Source organism: Oreochromis aureus, linkage group 3 (genome assembly GCF_013358895.1).
Source record: "Oreochromis aureus strain Israel breed Guangdong linkage group 3, ZZ_aureus, whole genome shotgun sequence".
In the NCBI taxonomy this organism is placed as follows: domain Eukaryota; kingdom Metazoa; phylum Chordata; class Actinopteri; order Cichliformes; family Cichlidae; genus Oreochromis; species Oreochromis aureus.
The window spans coordinates 25,979,871-25,989,015 of NC_052944.1; positions in this window are offsets into that span (position 1 = coordinate 25,979,871).

Here is a 9,145-nt window from a genome sequence, read left to right on the forward strand (position 1 = left end):
CACACCCTCCGGTCTCCCCTCTTAAAGATGGGGACCACCACCCGGTCTGCCAGTCCAGGGTACTGCCCCTGATCTCCACGCAACATTGTAGAGGCGTGTCAACCAGGACAGCCCTACAACGTCCAGAGCCTTCAGGAACTCGGGCGGACCTCATCAACACCAGGGGCTCTGCCACCGAGGAGTTGTTTAACTGCCTCAGTGACCTCGACCCCAGAAATTGGCGGGTCATTCCCTCATCCCCAGACTCTGCTTCCTCCTCGGAAGACGTGTCAGTGGGATTAAGGAGGTCCTCAGTATTCCTTCCACCGCCTGACAATTTTCTCAGTCGGCGTCAGCAGCGCACCGCCAGCACTATACACAGTGCAGGTAGAGCACCGCTTTCCCCTCCTGAGACGCCTGACGGTTTGCCAGAATCTCTTGAGGCAGTCCGAAAGTCTTTTTCCATGGCCTCTCCGAACTCCTCCCACACCCGAAGTTTTTGCTTCAGCCACTGCCCGAGCCGCATTCCGCTTGGCCTGTCGATACCTGTCAGCTGCCTCTGGAGTCCCACAGGCTAACCAAGCCCGATAGGACTCCTTCTTCAGCCTGGTGGCTCCCTTCACCTCTGGTGTCCACCATTTGGTTCGGGATTACCACCACGGCAGGCACCAACCACCTTGCGGCCGCAGCTCAATGCAGCAGTTGGCAATGGAGACGCTGAACATGGTCCATTCGGACTCAATGTCCCCGTCTCCCTCGGAATGTTGTTGAAGCTCTGCCGGAGGTGTGCGTTGAAGATCTCGCGGACTGGGGCCTCTGCTAGACGTTCCCAGCACACCCTCACTCACGCGTTTAGGTGCACCGGGTCTGTCCAGCGTCCTCCCCGCCACCTGATCCAACTCACCACCAGGTGGTGATCAGTTGACAGCTCAGCCCCTCTCTTTACCCGAGTGTCCAGAACATATGGTCGCAAGTCTGGTGATACGATTACAAAATCGATCATCGACCTGCGGCCTAGAGCATCCTGGTGCCACGTGCACTTATGGACACTCTTATGTTCGAACAAGGTGTTCGTTATGGCCAAACTGTGATTTGCACAGAAGTCCAATAACAAAACACCACTGGGTTCAGATCAGGAGGCCGTTCCTCCCAATCACGCCTCTCAGGTCTCGCTGTCGTTACCCACGTGAGCATTGAAGTCTCCCAGTAGGACAACAGAGTCTCCAGGTGGGGCACCTTCCAGCACCCCCCAGGGACTCTAAGAAGGCTGGGTACTCTGAACTGCTACTCGGCGCATAAGCGCAGATGACAGTCAGGACCCGTTCCCCGACCCTGAGGCGCAGGGAACAAACCCTCTCATCCACTGGGAAAAACCCCAGCGTACCGGCAGCAAGCCGGGGGATATTAGAATACCCACCCCAGCCCGCCGCCTCTCACCAGGGGCAACTCCAGACTGAGACAGAGTCCAGCCCTCTCCAGGAGACTAGTTCCAGAGCCCAAGCCATGCGTGAGGCGAGCCCGACTATATCTAGCCGGTACTTCTCAACCTCACGCACTAACTCAGGCTCCTTCCCCACCAGAGAGGTGACATTCCATGTCCCTATTGCCAGTCTTGGCAGCCGGGATCGGTCCGCCAGGGCCTCCGCTCCTGGCCGCCGCCCGACACACATTGCACCCGACCCCTATGGCGCCTCCTGCGGGTGGTGGGCTCATGGAGGATGGGCCCATGTCTCCTCTTCGGGCTGTGCCCGGCCGGGCCCCATGGACTAAGGCCCGCCACCAGACGCCGCTTAGGCACCCTCCCGGGCCTGGCTCCAGGGCGGGGCCCCGTAACCCTATCCCGGGCAGGGTAAACTGTTCCCTCGATGTTCTTTTCATACGGGTCTTCTGAATCGCTCTTTGTCTGGTCCCTCACCCAGGACCAATTTGCCATGGGAGACCCTACCAGGGAGCAAAAGCCCCCAGACAACATAGCCCCTGGGATCCCTGTGACACACAAACCCCTCCACCACGATAAGGTAGCGATTCACGGAGAATGTTTTATTTGTTCCTGAGTAAACCGGTTTGGCTGTGATTAAAGTTAAGCTTCATAACATGTTACTCACAGTTAAATTAGGAGGGGCGGGCAGTAAAAAACCGGACCTGTGACATCATCACGTCACGCAGGTGTTCCAATTGTACATATCGCAAGTCCGTGCTCGCGTTCTCGGCGGGTACGTACTCCCGTGCGTTCTCGGCGAGTACGTACTCACCGAGAACGCGAGTACGTACTCGCGTACTTGGGCATTGATAAACGGCCAATGACACAATACAGGAAGCAAAACTGAACACAGATTGGGACACTGTCAAAGTAAAACAGGAAACACTGAGACCTAGACCACACGAACTGGAAACACCTAAACATTTCCCAAAAACAGCAGAGGAATCAAAAAACATTAATTAGAGAGAAACTTCTGGTAGCTCATCTACATTATATCTACACTATATTTCTATAGTAGATGGTGAAAAACAGAAACATTTCTCTTTCCGTTTCCTGATTTACCTTTTTGGTCTGCCCCCCTTCTTTCTTTCTTTCACATAATGGTATGATCCCAGCCTGACTTTGCATGCGATTGGCCACATGGTGTGCCCATCAAAGCACGGATTCTTAGCAGGGCTGAAGATTCAGCTCCCACATACCGACGGACCATTAATAACTGGCTCGCAGGCCGGAAATAATTGTATCGAGGGCCGAATGTGGCCAGTGGGCCATAAGTTTGACACCCTTGATTTAAAGCATTGTAGGAGATAACAGCTACATATATGAACTGGAGTAAAAACAGTGTTTCTTACCTTCAGCATTTCCACAGATGACTGTACTGAGCACTAAAATAATGAATAAAACCTCATCAGATATTTTACCTCAGAGTAAAGTTTTTTTTAAAGACTTTACTCTGATTATTGATTATTGTTCATTTAGGGATGAACAATAATCACCAACTTTCTCCTGTTTGCTAAACAAGCTCTAAACAGTGACTCACTAATTCTCAGAGATCAGAAACATTTTTATTAATCGATGCCATTCAAACAATGTCAGACGTGTACGTACTTACAGAAAAAGCCCATCATGCAGAGCAAAGAGTGCCCCATCGTCACATCCAGCCTGCTGCTCTCTGATCCACAGATAATTTCAAACTGTTTTACTTTGCAGAAAAAAAGAGAAGTCGTGTTTTGTTTAGGTGTGACAGAGTTTTTCTACAGGTTCTTCTGATTGGTCTCTTTGTGCTTCCTTCCCTTTTACACCAAACTCAAACAGCTCCTGTGGCTTTGACCGCAGCAGTTTTGTGACAAACATAGAAACTTGATTCTTGTGTTGTTTTCCATTGCTTTAAGTCATATCTTACCAGGTCTTTTTTTAAACTCTGACATGTTTTCGCAGCGTCCCCTGGATCATTATCATGCTGCATTATTCCTCCTCCAGCACACTGGGAGTCACTGGGGGTGAATGTACCAAAACCCCTTTTCTGTTTTGCAGCCTGTATTTTTATATCTAAGTCTTTTTAATGATTTTTTTACATTTTGATTCTTTATCAGAGGAATTATGTCTAAATTCTTCTTTCATGTTGCATAAAAACATGTAGAGATTTTATCTGACTCTTAGCTGAAACATCATCATGCAGTACTATAATAAAAAAAATGCTCCTTTGACCTCAGATCTGTGCATGTTTTCACCTTGTGGTTAAATTCTATGTTTGGCTGACACCCAAACAGAGTAAGTGACTCACTGTGTGGTTGAACTGAAACTAAAGACCTGTATGTTTCACAAATTAAATTAACAAAGACAACAAATAAATGTATCTATTGGCACATCAAAGTGAATGTTACATGTTACCAACAAAGACTATGCAATTCTCTCCAGAGTCACATGCAGACCAAGAATCAGAGTAGCAAAAAAGTTGACCTTTACTAAAGCTTACTGAAGCTGATCATTTCAGACCTCAATAGCAACAAATGAAGAAAACTGAGTAACAGATAACTTATCACAGGAACACAGAGACTTAACTGTGGGTCATCAAAAAATCTTCCATATGGTCTCTATCAACATCACAAAAGTTTCAACTTACAACATAAAGAAATAAATGAGAATAACATACTGTATGAATCGACAGAAGTTCAGTCCAACTGTTTAGCTTTGTGTAGACTGATATGTCAGAAGATATTATGGTGTCCCTACAATACGAGTGAATGAACTCTAAAACATTATCAACACTTATTCATTGTTTTCAGTTTTACTGTGGATTGTAATTCTTTATTAAAAACAAAAAATCATTTGCAGAAGGTCAAAAACAGAGGAGAGATGTCAGGATGTTTTTGTTGTGTATCTAACAGCATTTTAATAATTATTCCTTAAACACATTTTTTTTTTTTATATTTTTTTACTCATGTTGCCAAAGTAACTTTAAACTGCATATTGAGTAAATACACAAAGCACTGAAACAAACCCCATGTTGTGTCATTGTGTTAAATATTTTAATTTGGTAATGACCAACCTTCCAGTTCCTCTTTACACATCCTGAGGTTTGATAGCAAGAATAAGACATAATCACATAGCACAGAGCCAAAGTGTTTTCAGGAGACATTGAGATTCATTCTGTGGGCTGATGGAGAAAAACATGAGATCACTGAGGTTTTTTAAGTGCAGATGAGCCTGCAGCTGCGTGCAAACTTTCATTTATACTTCACAGAAATACTGACACAGGGTGAAGGGTTTTAGAACGGTGGGTTGATGCGGGTGTGTGTCTTTGTGCATTTATGTGCATGTGCCCAGAGCCCTGGAGCTCTGTCCTCAGCTCTGACAGGATCAGCTGCCAGTTGGTTTTTAGGCGCTCTTTCTTTTTAGCTCCTTGTTGCTTCTGCTGGTGTGGACACGTGGATGTTTTTGGGTCTCCTGGATCTTTCTCTATTTGCCTCTGGTGCCTGGGGTGTTGTTGTGGTTTCTCACCCTCATGATCACGTATGTTTCATCTCACACACACACACACACACACACCTACACACACACACACACACACACACACTCATATACATGAGGTCATTGATGTTTGTTTAAGTACAGAGATGGTGCAGATAGACTTGCAGCTATTTGCGAACTTGCGGTTACAAAAATGTTAACACAATATTTTCCATCAGCCACGTCTCTTTAAAAAGTGATCCTTCCTGTCATGGTCTGATCTAAAGGTCAGAGTTTAAAACACCAGTAAATACTTTGTGCAAATGTTTCTGGTCTCAGTCACTGCAGTTTCAAATCTTACTGCATGTTAATTTACTAAAACAAGCTCCTCATTAAAGTCAAAAAGGACAAGAAAGCACTTCTGATTAAAAAGCTACTTCCTTATATATGCTGACGACAGAGAGAGATGCAGGCATAAATACACACACGAAAAAATGAGGGAACAAACCACAGGAGAGAATCGTAGCTAAGAAGAGACACTTGGGAAGCACAGCTGGACACAATCTAAACTCAACATGATGCACAAAGCACAAGTGACTATGAAAGTAAAACAGGATGTATGCAAAACACACATTGAGACACAGGCTGTGTCCAAATTCAGGGGTAGCATTCTTCGATGGCTGCATTTGTAGGCAATTACGTCACAGCGACGCGACGAAGGCTGTCTAAATTCGAAGAGTCCTCCAAAGGCAGCGACAAATGCGTCCTTCATTTCCCCAGATTTGAAGGATGGGTGGCGTGTATCCTTCGTGGCTCACCATATCCCAGGATTTTGGATTTCAGGAATCCAGTTTGATATGTTTTAGGGAACAAAGACCAAACGGCTCTGTTTATTAAAATGAGAGGAGAAAACGATCACCTCTTCACTGGGGTGAAGAATTCGGCCACTGTGGCATGGAGGTACAAGAATAAATCAATTTACACATCATATTCATATGAGTACGGTTTTATTAACCCTCATACTGTACAGAACCTGTGATGTTCAGACGGCATTCTTCTTGTGTTCTGCTGTGAAAAGTGGGAAGCCCACTGCTGCTCCTTGGCCCTGGTTTGCCCTCATGGATGAGGTGATAGGACAGAGGCCTAATGGAAGGCATTCCTCTCTCCCTGAGGACACTCCAGGACCAAGCACAGCAGTGGTGACCAAAACAAAAGTGATGAGGAAGACGATCAGCCACCCACAACAGGGAGAAAGAGGAAAAGAGAGAGGGATGATGAGCTGCTAGACCTCATCGGAGAGGACATGAGGCAGCAAAGAGAGTATCGAGAGGAGAAATATTTTACTGCTATTATTGGCTGCTATTTTTATAATCATCATTACCATTTCATTATTAATGGTGATGTTGCATTCAGATGCATTCAGATGTTCAAATATATGGTTATAGTCTTTATTACAGGTTCAGTTATAACCACTTCAAACTGTGGAGTTGAATCTATAATTTAAAGGTTTTGAATGTTTTATATTCTTACACTGAAGTCTTCAGTGAGTGAGAAAACTGAGCTGCAGCGACAGGAAGTACATGTTTTTGAAGTTACATGCTTTTGCAGAAGTGAAACCGAAAGCAGAGTGGGTGCAAGCCAAAGAGTAGGGTGTTTATTATGCATTTATTGCGGATTAAGCCTTAAGTAGTTGTGTTAGATTGAAACAGTTGTTTTATATATTTTACATAAGTCAAGATCATTACACACAGGATGGCCTTAGCCTGGTTGCTTGAGTTGAGGTCAACTAAGGTGCAGAGAGCATCTGCGCACAGACAGACGAGACATACACACACATACAGACACAAATAGTGAGAGAGGTCACGACACGCACGCAGTACACAGCACGCACGCCCCGCCCCGCGCGCACACACACAAATTAGATAGACTCATTTAGTAGGTAAGAGTGAATGATGTTTTGCTTATGGCTGCAAAGTCGAGGTGTACGTGTTAGTCTGTTCCAGGAAGTACACCAGATGTCCCAGAGATGAGCGACAGCGAGGATGGAGACAGGAAGCATCTGCCTTCGGGGCGAAGATGATGTTCTGTTTTAAACTAGGTTAAAAGTCATTGTGGTTTTGGGTTGACGTAAGCTGTACTTTGTCTGCTTTGCAAAAGAGGGGGGGCTTTGTTGTCCTACCCCTATAAAACCTTTGTCTAATTATTGTAAGTTTAGTTCGACGCTGAAATCTGCACAGCGTTCGGACTCACACATGTGTTCATTAAAATGCCGTCTAATTTGCACCCGGCTGGATCTGTGGTTATTTTTTGAATTCCCCCTCAATATTCTGAACCTTAACAAGAGGCTGAGGAGAGGAGAGCAGAGGATGAACAGACTGTTTTCACTTCTTGAAAGATCAGTTCCAAAATGCGTTATGCATTAAGAAATTTATTTATTATGATATATTTGTTACGTTGTTATATGTGTTGGATCAGTTTAACAGTTTTATGTTATGAATAAATTGATTAAAACAAACAAACAGTAATTGTCACTGAACTCATATTTACAGGTATTTTTAACCTGTATGAACATAATGCTAACTTTGAACAATTTTAAATGAATATGTATTTACTGAGAATAAAGTAAATGACAATAACAATAAAACAAGAATATTTATAATACATCAACAAAAATCAGGCCTGGGATCCTCCTGGTTAAAAAAACAGTCCAGGACTGGGACACTCAGGTTAATCCTGCAGTACAAGGGTCTGGTCTGGTTAAGGAAAAGGTGGAGAACAACATAAACAGTTTTAGTAGAAAGGTATGATTTTATTTATTTTAAGAGATCAAAGCATTATTCTGATTATTAAGCTTAAGTCAAATATACTAATATTCTCTGAAAAGACTTAAAATTTATACACTTCATTTGTGTAACTAACTGTTAGGTTTCATGTTGGCACAAACCTATTGCTGGAACAGCCGAGGCAATTTTACTGCAGCTAGCAAAAACATGAGGCACCAGGCAGAACTCTTTGTGTGATCTCGTGGACGAGACGAGCGCTGTTCCTGGAACCGCAGTCACTCTCAATCAACTCGCCCGTAGCACTGCTCTTTATTGTGGTTACATGAATATGCATAGATTCATTAACACAAGGGTCTGGCCTCTCACGCAGGCATGCATGTGAACAAAGAGTAAATGGACTGATTTTTATACAGCGCTCTACTCTCCCGGAGTACTCAAAGCACTGTATACAACATTGACTCATTCACACCCACTCATACAAGCACTTCCAAACTCAAGTGCAACTAACAAACATTCACACAAATTCACACTCCGATGAACGCAGCGGAGGACAGTTTGGGGTTAGTATCTTTCCCAAGGATATTTGGCATACAGACTGGGGGAGCCAGGAATCAAACCACCCACCTTTCAATCAGTAGCTGATCTGCTCTACCACCTGAGCCACAGCCACACCAAGAGTACTGTCTGTGTATACATGGAGGTATGCGTGTGTGTGTGTGTATGTGGGTCAAAGTATGACCCTGCGAACGACTCCCCAAAGCTGGTGCTAGGAGACCACCTAAACAAAAGGCACTTATACTTAAACAGATACAGAGTAGGTGTTCTCCTATACTATAAATCAGAAAGAGAAGGTACGACCTCTCTCATGACCTTAGGACGTGTGTGTATGCCAGAGCACTGTGGAACGCACACAGAGCCTTTGCAGACTACTAAGGATGAGACATTCTATCAATATGCAATCGATTATATACCTCTAAGCATACATGATTATATGTTTCTACGCATAAATGACAATCCAACAATATAACTCTGACACTAAGCTTTTTTGTGAACTCAGAAATAACCCTGTTTTCAGCTTTGTCACATTTTTACAGCCCATCTATGCACACAAATACGTTACAGGATCAAATGAATAACAGAAGATAAATGGAAATAGAAAATATTCTTCTATAAGTTTCAAAGAGATTTAGTTTACATATTTTATATAATACAGTAAATGTGTGCGAATGACCAGCAATCATTCAGTCACTGGAATTATCCATGAAACATGCTAAGTAATTCCTAAATGCATGTAGATTAAAGACAATTATTTTACCTGGATATCACGGTCTCTGACGAGCCTAAGGTACAAAACATGCCAGCGACAACGATAAAGTTTTTCAAGCTCCTAGAGAATTAAAAATGTACCAAAAAGCTGAGCAACATTTCTGAGTTCTTTTCAAAATTTTCGCAC